The sequence below is a fragment of the Octopus bimaculoides genome, chromosome 20 (assembly GCF_001194135.2).
Source record: "Octopus bimaculoides isolate UCB-OBI-ISO-001 chromosome 20, ASM119413v2, whole genome shotgun sequence".
NCBI classification, from domain to species: domain Eukaryota; kingdom Metazoa; phylum Mollusca; class Cephalopoda; order Octopoda; family Octopodidae; genus Octopus; species Octopus bimaculoides.
In genome coordinates this window covers 13,733,417-13,746,992 of record NC_069000.1, presented here as the reverse complement: position 1 = coordinate 13,746,992, position 13,576 = coordinate 13,733,417, and the positions used below count along the sequence as shown (strand labels likewise).

The 13,576-nt window shown below is 36.1% G+C and overlaps 1 protein-coding gene across 1 annotated transcript in view; it reads right to left on the bottom strand.

Annotated features, from left to right (window-relative positions):
- The window catches only part of LOC106882429 (serine/arginine repetitive matrix protein 1), a 102,699-nt gene that overhangs the window by 84,288 nt on the left and 4,835 nt on the right, over positions 1-13,576 (bottom strand). The window contains exon 2 of the mRNA XM_052974919.1: positions 7,586-7,681. The gene's annotated coding sequence lies outside the window, so the exon portion shown is untranslated. The remainder of the gene's footprint in view (positions 1-7,585; positions 7,682-13,576) is intronic.

Here is a 13,576-nt window from a genome sequence, read left to right as displayed (position 1 = left end):
TATATATATATATATATATATATATATATATATATATATGTGTGTGTGTGTATATCTATATCTATATATATACAAGTACAGAACTGCAAAACTATAAATTTCATCATCCTTTCCTGTACTACCAGTTATCTCTCTCACCTCACTATCTGGGACCACTTCCTATGACAGCCATACTTCATCCTTAACACTGTCCCTCTCCACTTATATTTTTCATTGGTCATCCTCCGTAGTATCATCAATTTCTTCCTCTCCCTTGAATCACTTCCTATCACCATAAATCTCTCATTCTCCCCACACACTCCTGCAACCCACCTAACCAACATCCACCCGTCATTTCCCTTCCTCTCATTCACTGCCCATTGTATTTATTCTTTGTAAGCCTAGTACTTATTCTATCGTTCTCATTTGCTGAACTGCTAAGTTACGAGGACATAAACACACCAGCATTGGTTGTCAAGCGATGATGGAGGGACAAACACACACACACACATATAAATATATACATATATATATATATATATATATATATATATATATATATATATATACACGACAGGCTTTCCATCTATTAAATCCACTCACAATTCTTTGGTTGGTCTAAGGCTATAGTAGAAGATATTTGCCCAAGGTGCCACGCAGTGGGACTGAATCCAGAACCATGTGGTTGAGAAGCAAGCTTCTTACCACACAGCCACACCTGCTAAGGTAATGAAAGATTGTGAAGGCATGTGGCTTAGTGGTTAGAGTATCTGACTCACTATTGTAAAATTGTGAGTTCGATACCTGAAAGTGCACTGTGTCCTTGAGCAAGATGCTTTACTTCACGTTACTTCAGAACACTCAGCTGGAAAAGATGAGTAATATCTGTATTTCAAAGAGCCATCCTTGTCATATTCTGTGTCATGTTGAATATCCCTGAGAACTACATAAAGGTTATGCAGGTTTGTGGAGTTCTCAGCCACTTGCATGTTAATTTGGCTGTTCCACTGATTAGATCAACTGGAACACTTGCTCTCATAACTAACGATGTTCATGTTAATGAAAGCTTGCTTTGATGTCTTCATGTCATGTTGAATTATTTCCCTTTTGTTCATGCTATTCTTTTAATGGTATATACATTAAGGAAAACGTGGCTTCCAGTTTACCCAACATATTACCAAATCTGTAATTTGTACCATTTTAAAGCAAAAGAATGAGCCAAAACATGCAACTCTGGCAAGAGGTATATGCAGGCTAAATACCATTTGTGATACCCACATGGATTAAATGGGAAATCTATTATTAATGTAGAAAAGGCAGGTGGAGAATCAGCTAATGGGTTAGTAAGTGGATCTGCGGAAAAATGCCTATTGACAGAGAGAGAGAGAGAGAGAGAGAGAGAGAGAGAGAGAGAGAGAGAGAGAGAGAGAGAGAGAGAGAGAGATGATCCAAAATATTGGAGAGAAATGGAAAAATATTTGTTCAATGAATTTATTCCAAAATTAAAGAAATTAAAACCCCGTTTATAGAGACACTGAAAATTTTATTACAGGATGACTTTTACAAGTAAACCAAGTTACCACAAGCATTAACATTTTTGTTACTGCTGTTACTAAAGCAAATTATCGAGAAAAATGACTTTTAACAAATCACCACATAAACAAATGTATGAAGAACCCCCTAAAAAACCCCTTTACATATCTTGAACAACAACAAGTCAGCCATTTAATGTCTTCTCCAGATTAAGACCAACAGTTTATTAGAATTAATAACTAAACATTTCTAGACAAAGCTGTCGTCAAAACAACCAACTCAGAAATCGTTTGTTCTTTGTTTCATCCTTCAAAAGCTGACATTTGTTTACACACAGATAATAAACAGAATCAATAAACCTCTGGTCTTTCTGGACAAAGATGTTATTCAAATAAGAGAAACTGCTTAAAAATACAACCTTTCCCAAAACTAATTTGCTCTTTGTTTAAACATTTACCATCTACACACATAAACACACATACACATAGATTCAAAAAAACACATATATATGTGTGTGTCTGTGCATGTATATATGTGTGCGTGTGTATATTATTGTCTCCTTGACTTGATATCATGTGATAGCTATGAGAGTCACTGTGATACAAGCAGGGCCCTTTGTTGACGGTCTTCCATGGAAACTTGTCTGGTCAAGGGTAAATATTATGTTATTTGGAAACAGGTAAAGACTAGTGACAAGAAGGGCATCCAGCCATGGAAAATACACCTCCACAAATTGTCTCTCACACATGTAAGTATAGAAAAATGGACATTAAAACGATGGTGATAATGATGATAGTGTGATAGTGACAATGATCTGAATCAGTCAAGATCTTCTTCTTAAGACTAATCATTAATCTATGCCTGATCTCTTTAATCCAGTGCTGGACGTTTTGTATAAAAAGAAGGGCTGAGCTGTCAACTGATCATTATCTATTTGTCTGTAACTGGAGACAATCTACAGCAGAGAAAACTCACAAGACTGGTAAATTCAGTATAACTTATAGAATAAAGTGGAAAGCCCAAGCAGATGGGGATCAGAAGCAAATATGCAGACACTATTGCATCAAAATTCAAAGACTTTTCTGAATAGACCAAGGATGTTGAAACAGAGTGGAGTTTTTTTTTTTTTTTTTTTTTTTGGCAGTTCCTTCTTTGGCTGTACATTAATGCAGACAAAAGCAGTTTGGTGTGGTGCCAAGTGGTAAAAGAAACTCCTGGTTTAACCAGGAAGTTAAAGATGTCAAAGAGGCTTACAAAGCTTGGCTTGGAAACAAGTCTGCCCTCTTGTACAAGTGGTATACTAAGGCATGGAAAGTAACAGCAGAGACAATAAAAATGTCTGTCTAAGGTTAAGTCATGGGAGGACTCTGTGGTTAAGCTGAACTCTGACTATAGATTATCCAATAAAGTATTCTGGCTGACCATCTGCTGACTTACAGAAGAGGGTTTCTGTAACAAGAAACCCTCTTCCACACCTGTCATTTAGAACTCAGCTGGGGTTCTTTTCTCTACAGAAAAAGGAACATTCTTAGGAGGTGGAGAGAATACTTTACTGATCTCTTAAATCCAGTCATGAAATAAATCTTCTGGTGGACACAATATGCATCTAGAAATCAAGATTAACCTTACAGAAGCTGAAGTTATAGGGACAATTAATGCTCTCAGATTTAACAAGGCCACTGGAGAGGATGAGATTTGGCCTGAGATGATAAAAGACTTTGGCTGACTCATGTATGCCAGGTGGCTTGGACCTTTTGAAAGACACTGAAGCAATGATGATATGGGGTGATAATCCCAGTACTTTTTAAGGGAGACAAATGCTTGCTTTGTAAACCTAGAAAAGGCATATGACTTCATGCTGCAGGACATGCTAGAGAGGGATTTGCAGGAATTTGGGGTAAATGGGCAGCTTTTGATTGCCACAAAGTCCCTATACAATTGTCCAGATGTTTGTGTTTAGATAAATGGTGCTTAGTTGAAAGCTTTTAATACAGATGTTGGACTTCAGCATGGATGTATCTTGTCACCTCTCTTTTTCATAAGTTTTATGAACTGGATTGACACATGCAGGAGAATAAATATAAATATATATAAATATATATATGCAGGAATCCTCTGTATTATGGAAGTAATGTGCCCCTGAAAATCTAGATGTCATATGAAACTCTACGAAATTAATTTTCCAATGATTTTCCTGTTATAAAATAAGAATGACGGATTTTTAAAGAAAAACAATAAAAAAAGAAAGAAAAGAAAACATGTAACACGACCAATTTTATGCATGGAAATAACAATTTCTAAACATACACAGCACTACATGTACACATAAAAGCATTAGAAGAGAAATACATTGGGGAATAAATAAGAAATGTAATATTGTAATAAGGTATAAGGCAGAAATGATGGCAGAATTGTTAGCATGCCGGATAAAATGCCTAGCAGCAGTTTGTCTGTCAAATTCTACTGAGGTTGAATTTACTTTTTTTATCTTTTTGGGGTCAATAAAATAAAGAGCAGTTGAGCATGGGTTGATGTAATCGACTAAGCCCTTCTCCTGAAACTGCTGCCCTTGTGCCAAAATTTGAAATCAATACTGTAAAAAGGTATAGGCAGTGAATTGGCACAGTTGTTGAAGTGTCAGACAGAATACTTCAGCGTATTTGTCTTGACTCTCTTCACTCTGAGTTCAAATCCCACAAAGGGCCTGCCTTGTCACATTCTGGGTTACACTGAATCTCCCTTAGAACTACATTAAGGGTTCATGTGCCTGTGTAGAGCTTAGCCACTTGCATGTTAATTTCCTGAGCAAGCTGTTCCGTTGATTGAATCAACTGGAACACTCATTGTTGTAACTGATGGAGGGCCAGTTATGTTGAACTTCTTCCAGAAGTCTCCAACTGCAAGGTTATCCTCCCTTTCAGTTCTTTCATAATTTTCTTGAAAGTTCTTCTCAGATAATATGCCTTGAAGTTAGCTATCATGCCTTGATCCATTGGCCGGGGCAAAATTTGTTCTCTTGATGACTTATCCTTTTCTTACATTATTAGCAAGCTCATTGCCAGTACCTCCTGACTGGCCTTCGTGCCGGGTGGCAAGTAAAAGCACCCACTACACTCTCAGAATGGTTGGCGTTAGGAAGGGCATCCAGCTGTAGAAACTCTGCCAAATCAGATTGGAGCCTGGTGTAACCATCTGGCTCACCAGTCCTCAGTCAAATTGTCCAACCCATGCTAGCATGGAAAGCGGACGTTAAACGATGATGATGATTTAATTTCAGTGGGTAGGTGGGTTGATGCATTGTATAAAAGGAGCAAATGCTGCATTGGAAATATTATGTCTAGCATTGAACCTTTTGACAAAAATGTTTGTAAACTACTCTTTGAAAAGGCTCTTATAAGAAATGACTTATTTGAATGCTGAATCAGAAGTAAATGAAATTTTGCCTTACTCTTGAAAATCCTTGGGTTTCCAGGGTAATATCTGAATAGGCAACTTTAATAACATATCACCAGTGATATGTTCTCCCAAAAGAAATGCAAGACAATTCTTGGATGCTTTAAATACTCGTGTTGATTTTTCTGCTTGAGAAACATGTTCTAGTGGGCATAAACTTCCAGAAAACTGTAGATTTATCAACGATGCATTTTGCCTTAGCAATAATGTTTTACAGTTGCTCAGGACAATTAGTAGTAACCTCTGTTTCAGCATAGACAGTTTCATCAGTCATTTTCATGGGAACATTCAAACACTTCTTAAACCTTCCAAATGACTAACATATTAGGCAAAAAAGCTTCTCCTTAGAAATTTCTCCTTCCTTTTTCAGCAAATTGTCATAAAAACTTTTTGATTTTCCTTTTCTATGAATTACCATCATGCTTATTCATATTATATCAAGTCTGATCCTCAATTTATCCACTCAGGAGTCATTCTATTTTAGGAATCACATTATATCTATGAAAATATAAGTTCCTAGCAGTTAACAGAGTAGCTTCTTGAGCACTTGACTTAATTTACTCTCTATGGTCACATATTGTTCTTATTCTAGATGTTGTAAACTTTTATGTTTTGGCAATGTGGCTGATTTTTCTTCTTTGGCATTGTACCTTTGTAAATCACGAAGCTCAATATCCAGTATAATCCATTTACATTTCCTTTTCACACTATTGTCTTCAGTTTCACTCGATGGCTTCTTTCCAGGCATCTTGATTTGGTAGGTAAATCCTCCAATAGTTGTAGTGATCAACATTTATTCATAACAAATATACAGTAAAAAATATTGCATTAAGAAAGAACTGTTTTGTGAGAGCAAAAAAATTGTTAGGTGGGAAAACTTTGCATAGGCCTCTGAGCAGGTATCACCAAGCTTTTGGCAAAATTTGATACAGATTCTCTACTGTCATGGTCAATGCGATGATCACATGCTACACATCTTCCTTCCAAGCACTGCTGTAAACAGCGGAAGTGAGCTAGAATGTTAAAACTTATTGCGCATGCACAGCAGAGTTCAAGGTCAATCTGTGCCTAGCAGCTTCCCTCTGTGTGCTTTAGCTTCATTACTATGGCAAGAGTCTGGATACTTATTGATCAGATCTCGTATATATGTATATACATATGCATATACATATACACATATATGTATAACAGGAAAAGGATCAAAGGCCCTTCTCAAACCATAGGCTCACAGATCATCAACCATCTCAGTCTTTTGTCATCTCTTCTGTGAGGCTCAACACCCTGAGCTCATTAATTTATCCCACAGATTCTGTGATGCATTAAGTACCCCACCCACCTGCTCACCTTGAATGAGTTGATGGTCTATGACAGGATCACTCATTTTTGCCAGCTGAGGGGATTGGAGCATTGTGAAATGAAGTGTTTTACTCAAGAACACAATTCATCTGGTCCAGAAACTGAAATTACAACCTCATGATCATGAGTGTGACATCCTACTCACTGAACCACATGCCTCCACACACATATCTATACATAATTGTAAATATATATATAGGTGCAGGAGTGGCTGTGTGGTAAGTAGCTTGCTTACGAACCACATGGTTCCGGTTCAGTCCCACTGCGTTGCACCTTGGGCAAGTGTCTTCTACTATAGTTTTGGGCTAACCAAAGCCTTGTGAGTAGATTTGGTAGACGGAAACTGAAAGAAGCCCGTCGTGTTTGTATATATATATATATATATATTATTATATATATTTATTTTCTCTAAGTTAATAAATAACTCTGACAAAATAAATTGGTTAATAGATACCAGGGTAGCAAAGATCACAAAATGACTGTGGTGTAACTCCTGTTTATGAGGTAGAAACTCCTTGTTATTTTGGGTACTTGAGTAAATATATAAATTTAGTAAATGGAGTAAAACGCATATGTTAAATGAATTCTTTTATTTCCAACATATGTTTCAAAGATTACAAATTATACCTTCCATAGGAATATATATATATATATATATATATATGTGTATGTATGTTTTTGTGTGTGTGTGTGTGTGTATGTGTGTCTTTGTTTGTCCCCACCACCATTGCTTGATAACCAATGTTGGTGTGTTTATGTCCTTGTAACTTAGCGGTCGGCAAAAGAGACCGATAGAATATGTACACACATATATGTGCACATGCATGCACTCACACAATTCCTAACACAATTGCTGTTAGGAAAGATTCCCTTCTTGAGTTGTCGCGAAAGGTTGAAATTCCAGATATTCCTCACATCATTGAGTACTTTGCAAGCAAGGACCTCTACAATGCACCTTGATGTACTTCTCCGACTTTCCCAGGAGACACATCCATCACACTATGATTCATTTGATTCCTCACAAGGGTGAGAAGGAGAAAGATGTAATATTTATTCTTCTACTAAGATTATCAGTGGTAGCAATCAAAATTAGTTTGGCAAAAATCTTGTCAAATAACAACCATAAAAATGATTCCTGAAAAAAAAAAAATTTCCAAAAATGATCTTTTACTCTATGAATTTTCCTTCATAAGAAAATTAGTTGCTCAAAGGAATAGGAGAGCAAGGGAAAACATGCAGCAGAATGATTTCATAAAATTCTTACCGTAAAATTACTATTCCTGCATAAAGCCAACAGACTTTTATTTAAATCTTTCCAGTTGATTAAAGCTGTTGATGACTTGGTTGACTGAAGACGAAACTGAAAGTATAAAACAAAACAATGCTGTAGACTAATGATTGATTTCAAGTATAGGAATTATATTATCTATAGATAATTATAAGAACTATACATACATGTGTAAATAGTAAATGCTAGGTTTGAACTCAGGACTTTCAAATTAGGTTTCCACTGTCTTACTTACTCAGCTATAACAGCAACTTACATTAAAGTAAAATCCAGAAGCCAAGGAAACTGGACTTGGTCTGTGTTGGCAACAATAAGGCTATAGGAAAATTCATTGAAGTTTTTGTTAAGTTTATCATGATAAGTGATATATATATATATATATATATATATATATATATTTCCCTCAATTTGTGTAAATGTGTATAGAATAAGATATTAGTTGAATAAAGTTACAACATGGTCTAGTTTTCATGTTTTTACTATTGCATTAAAAAAATATGAACATTACAAAACATTTTTTTAATATTTAACACACTTCAACATTGTAAAAAAATTTTAAAAATACAATAATAAAAAATGTGAAAATCAGACCATGTTGTAACTTTATCCAACTGATATATATATATGTGTGTGTGTGTGTGTGTGTGTGTGTTTGCATTGGTTGAGTTGAGTTTATTATTTCCATATATATTGAGGGATGCAGAAAATTTAAGAGCTGAGATGAAGAACAACTTCAAGGCCAGAACAGAACAGGGTTCTTGCTGTTGTGGTGCACTATAGTTACTCACATTGTAGAAGAGTGGGTGTGAGTAACCGAGGTAGAGCTGTCAAGTGAGAGAAACTAGTGGTAGTCAGTTATGGGGCTGGATCCTGAAGCTACAAGGTGAATAGAAGTGGGCAAGGACAGAAGAACAGGGATTGTTGGTGGGTAAATATTACAATAATGTATAGGCTGAGTGAGGGTTGGTCAAAGATAAAAGATGGCAGTTGGGGGGTGGGATATGAAGAACAAAGTTTGAGTGGTTGATAATAAACATATGTTGAGAAGAAAGAAGGTAAGTGTTGGTGATGAGTGCTGAGATTAAGTTGGGTTGAGAAGTGGATGTAGTGAATGGTTGACAATGGTGGAGGAATGATTAATGATGTGTATGAGCTGGGGGAAGGCAGGGACCTGTAGGTTGACTCAGTGTGCAGAAAGCAGTGAAGGACAGTAGAGCAGTAATAATAATAATAATAATAATAATAATGATGATAATAATAATAATAATAATAATGATACAATAGGCATAAGGATGAGAGAAAGGGAGATGACAAATGGGAGGATAGGTTGCAAGAGTGTGAGGGGAGAGGCAGATGTTGTGCAGGGAAAGAGTGAGAGATATATGGTGGGGGAAGGAGATAAGTTGGTGGCATAGAAGGATAGTCAATGTAAAATGCGAGAGGAGAGGGAAGGAAGGATGGATGTTGAGAGAAACGGTTCTGGATGGTGAGAAAAATAATAGATATCGGAAAAAGATGATGAATTATGCAGTTTCGCTCTCGTTTAATTACAACAGCAGAATACTGTAGGTAGGTGGTGATGGAGGAATCGGTGAGAAAAAAAATATGATTGGTGATGGGTATGGCTTGGAAAGGAAATCAGGCAAGAAGCCCAATTGTGTATATATACATGTTATGCTTCCAGAATTTCTGTTTTGCTGAAATGGATGAAGTCTTCTCAAGAACCACACATCCCAATCCTTTATCTTCTCTTTGTAAAGCACAAGGTCCCAAGATCAGCCTTCACTACATTAGTCAATGTCTTCTTGATTCTCTCTGTACTACAAGAGTGCCATACAATTTAGATGATTAGCATTTCTTTATATAGATATCCTCATCCATATGCATCTATAGTAATATGATGCATCCTATGACTACATCAATGCAAACATCTTTCTTACACATTACATCTGATTCCTCTTATGGTCAATTTTTCTCTCAGCACATCTGTACCTCGTCATTCATGCACACTTGAATTGCACATCCAACGGAGACCCATGCCTTGCTATCATGCAGCATCACAGTGATAAGATAAGTGCCATATAATCTACCCTTCTTTGAGGTAAACAAAATTTGTTGACAGCAGTGGTAGTAGCTCCCTCAACATTTGCCACCCAGTTTTTACCCTGGCTACTATACTTGAAGGACAACTTCCTCCATTGCTAATTATGCACCTGGGTAATAGAAACTATCAACTATTCTAGTAAGCCATCTGGGTATTTAGGTACTCTTTTTCTGGTGTACTCAGAACACATATTCCTCTAGTACATCTGTTACATACGAAGTTCACTTCCTGTTAGTTTGCCTGTGATTCCACTATATATATATTACATATCTTTTCCTGCATATCAAGCAAGGCCATTTTCCTGAAGACATCTGAATCCTGTTTTCTTTCTGACTTACTCTACTCTTTTACTTGTTTTAGTCATTTGACTGTGGCCATGCTGGAGCACCGCCTTTGTTTAGATATAAATGTAGATAGAAAGACAGATAGATAGATTGACAGATCGAATGGTAGATTGACAGTTAGATAGATAGACAGATTGCCTATATGACAAAAGTGGGCTTTGGTGCAGGGTGTTGTAGTTTATTTTGTTGTGAGTGCTTTCAAATCAAAGATTCTTCATCAGACTTTCTTATTTCCTTAATTCTTTAAATGCAGGCAAGTGTCAATTAATTCTCATGGAAACAATAAATATTTCTACCTATCTATCAATCTCTCTATCCATCCATCAGTTGTGCATTGTATTCTGGAGCAAAACACTTTATTTCACATTGTTCTAGTCCATTCAGCTGTCATTGGGTAAGTATAGGATAGACTGACATTCCATGGAGGGGGAATATTGGCCTGTCTGTATATACTTATATACATTTATATATATATATACATACATATGTATTTAAATATATATGTAGATCCATAGTGTAAACTGTTTAAGTACTAAATATGTTGTGAAATAAGAGGTTGACTAAGAGAGAAGGTAAATTCACATGCAGTAGGTGTACAGAAGCAATAAGCGCTAAGAGCACTTGCTGATTAGTGGGTGAGGATAATTTCTGAGAGCATCTAACCAAAGCAAGAACTGGCTGGAAACATTTCTGGAAGCTGTTACCTCTACTTGCAACAAAGGGATTTTTCTTCAAAATGAAGGATAGATTGTATGATGCTCGTGCTTGTAGTGAGATGATACATGGTAGAGAGATGCAAGCTTTGAATGCAGAGCATCTGCAAAGTCTAGAAAGAAGTAAAGTGAGCATGCTCCACTGGATGTGTAATACAAATGTCCATAACTAACAGAGCACAAACAAGCTGAGAGAAGAACTGGACGGGCTATCTTTCGATTTGATGTGAGGAAACGCCAAGTGAAAGCACATGGGGTTTTGTTTACATCTAATCGGCAAACTCTAACTCTAACCCTAAACCTAACCCTAAACCTAAACCTAACCCTAACAGGCCGATTAGATGTAAACAAAACCCATGTGCTTTCACTTGATGTTTCCTCACATCAAATCAAAAGATAGCCACTGGACGTAATAGGAATCAGGTGAGATGTGCACGAGAGAAGACTCTGTGAGTATGAGAATATGACAAGTATGGGCAAGGGCAGCTGTATAAAGCTGGGGCTGTGAACTCAAAGTAAACAGAATTTGTGAAAGACAGATCTGAGTCAATTACAAGTATGAAGGAGATGACAAAGAACAATATTGACTGAAGGTATCCTGTGGGGGAGAAAATCTGCTCATCCATTCAGATGTGGTGAAACAAAAGTTAAAATTGCCATGTATGTCTGTTTATATACAGGCATGTGTTGCTAGGCACAGCTATGCACATAGCTATGTGCATGGATATCTGACTACTGTCTGGTCTTTATCATTGACTTCATTAAAAGCTTCTCACCCCTTTACCACTCAGGTCACTTGCTCCTCTGTTGTTTGTCTCTTGCATCACACATCTCTATTATAGTTCTATCACTCATCTGTCTGTTACCCATACCACCATCACTCATACCATTTTTCAGGAAAGATTGCAAATGGCCGATACTGCTGGCATGTGCTCATTATACAACTGGTGCTTGATGTTAACACAAGGAAACAAACAGTAGGCGCCTTTCAGTTTCCACCTTCCAAATCCACTCATAAGGCCTTGAACAGCCTAGGGCTGAAGTAGAAGACACTTGCATAGGGTGTTGCACAGTGGGACTGAACTTCAAACCATGCGACTGTGGAGCAAAATTTTTAACCACACAGCTACATATGATTAAAAATTTATATACATTTATACACACATGAATCTAAGGACACACATACTTATGAACATATATTTCTAAAGGTATATGTGTGAGTGTGTGTATACAAATATATGTGTATATATACATATATATCTATCTATCTATCTATCTAACTCTCTCTCTCTCTCTCTCTCTATACACACACACACACACATAACATACATTATACATCTGTATACACACACACATATATGCATACATTTAAAAATATATACATATATGTTTGTGTGTGTATATATGTGCATATATATATATATATATATGCATATATGTGCCTGTACTTATGTATATATTTAATGGTGTGTGTGTATAAATATATGTATATACACATATACAGAGAGAGAGAGAGAAAGAGAGAGAGTGAGAGAGAGGTATTTAACTGTAAATATATATATACACACACAAACACACACAAATATATATATATATGTACACACAGACACACACAAATATATATATATTGTGTATATGTATATAAATGCATAAACACACACACACATTCTTATATACATATATATGTGGATATAGACATATATAAATATATACATGGATATGCACATATATTACATATATATGTACACATGCATATATTACAGCACAATGCAGCAATGTAATCATAAATATATATTTTGATGTGGTAGGACACCATGATAAATTTGGTTAGTACTTGTTGGCAGCAGAGCAGTCATGTAGAGGCCCCCATGTAGACTCGTGATGCTCATGTGGTTCACAATTCTATGTTAACTGTACTAGAAATGTGTTTTACTCTATCACGCCCTTGTTGAATAAATTTTTTATTTTTGATATATTTTTTTTTATATTGAATCAATTAATAATTAGTGTGTAGAAAAACAAAAAAAAAAAAAAATGATTCCAGCAAGAAAGAAGAGAAAAAAAGGAAGCAAAAAAAAAAAAAAGAACCGAATGAAAATATCAGAGCGCAAACAGAACTCAGCTTGTTGTTGAGAATGCTATAAAGGAAAACACAAGAGGAGCAGGAGAAGTGTTTTATTGTATCACCTAGTAGCGGTGGGAGCAACGTTAATGATGATGTTAATAGTATGCAGAGTGTAACAGTGATATTATAAAATTTGGATATACATACAATAATACATTAATCTTGAGAGCTATATAGAGCAAGGGTGAGATAGATAGACAGGGAAAAACGGCGGGGAAAGTGAAAGTGGAAGTAAGAGAGAGAGAGAGAGAGTGAGGGTGGAAGTAAGAGAAAGAGAGAGAGAGAGAGAGAGAGAATGAAAAGAGAGCGAGAGGAAGCAGAAACACTGTAGCGTTTGACTGAATACTAAATTATGAAAATGTAAATCTCATCAGCCACCACTGTAATAATGGCAGTGATTAGAAGAGCATTGACTTATATTTAAAATAAGGAGTTTGAGTTGGTGAATGCATTGTTGTGGTGAATTTGTAAATATATAATAAATGTTAAGTAGTTACAGAAGTGAATAGAAATGAGGATCTTGCCTGGGCAGGATTGAGGGAGGAGAAATAAAGGTTGGATGACTATTGTTTTGATACAGAGTCAAGAGAAGGACGCGATGGTGGGAGAGAGTGAGAGGGTAAAAATAAACAAGAGCATGTATGATAATTTTTTTCTACCTGTGTTTTTGAATGTGTGTAT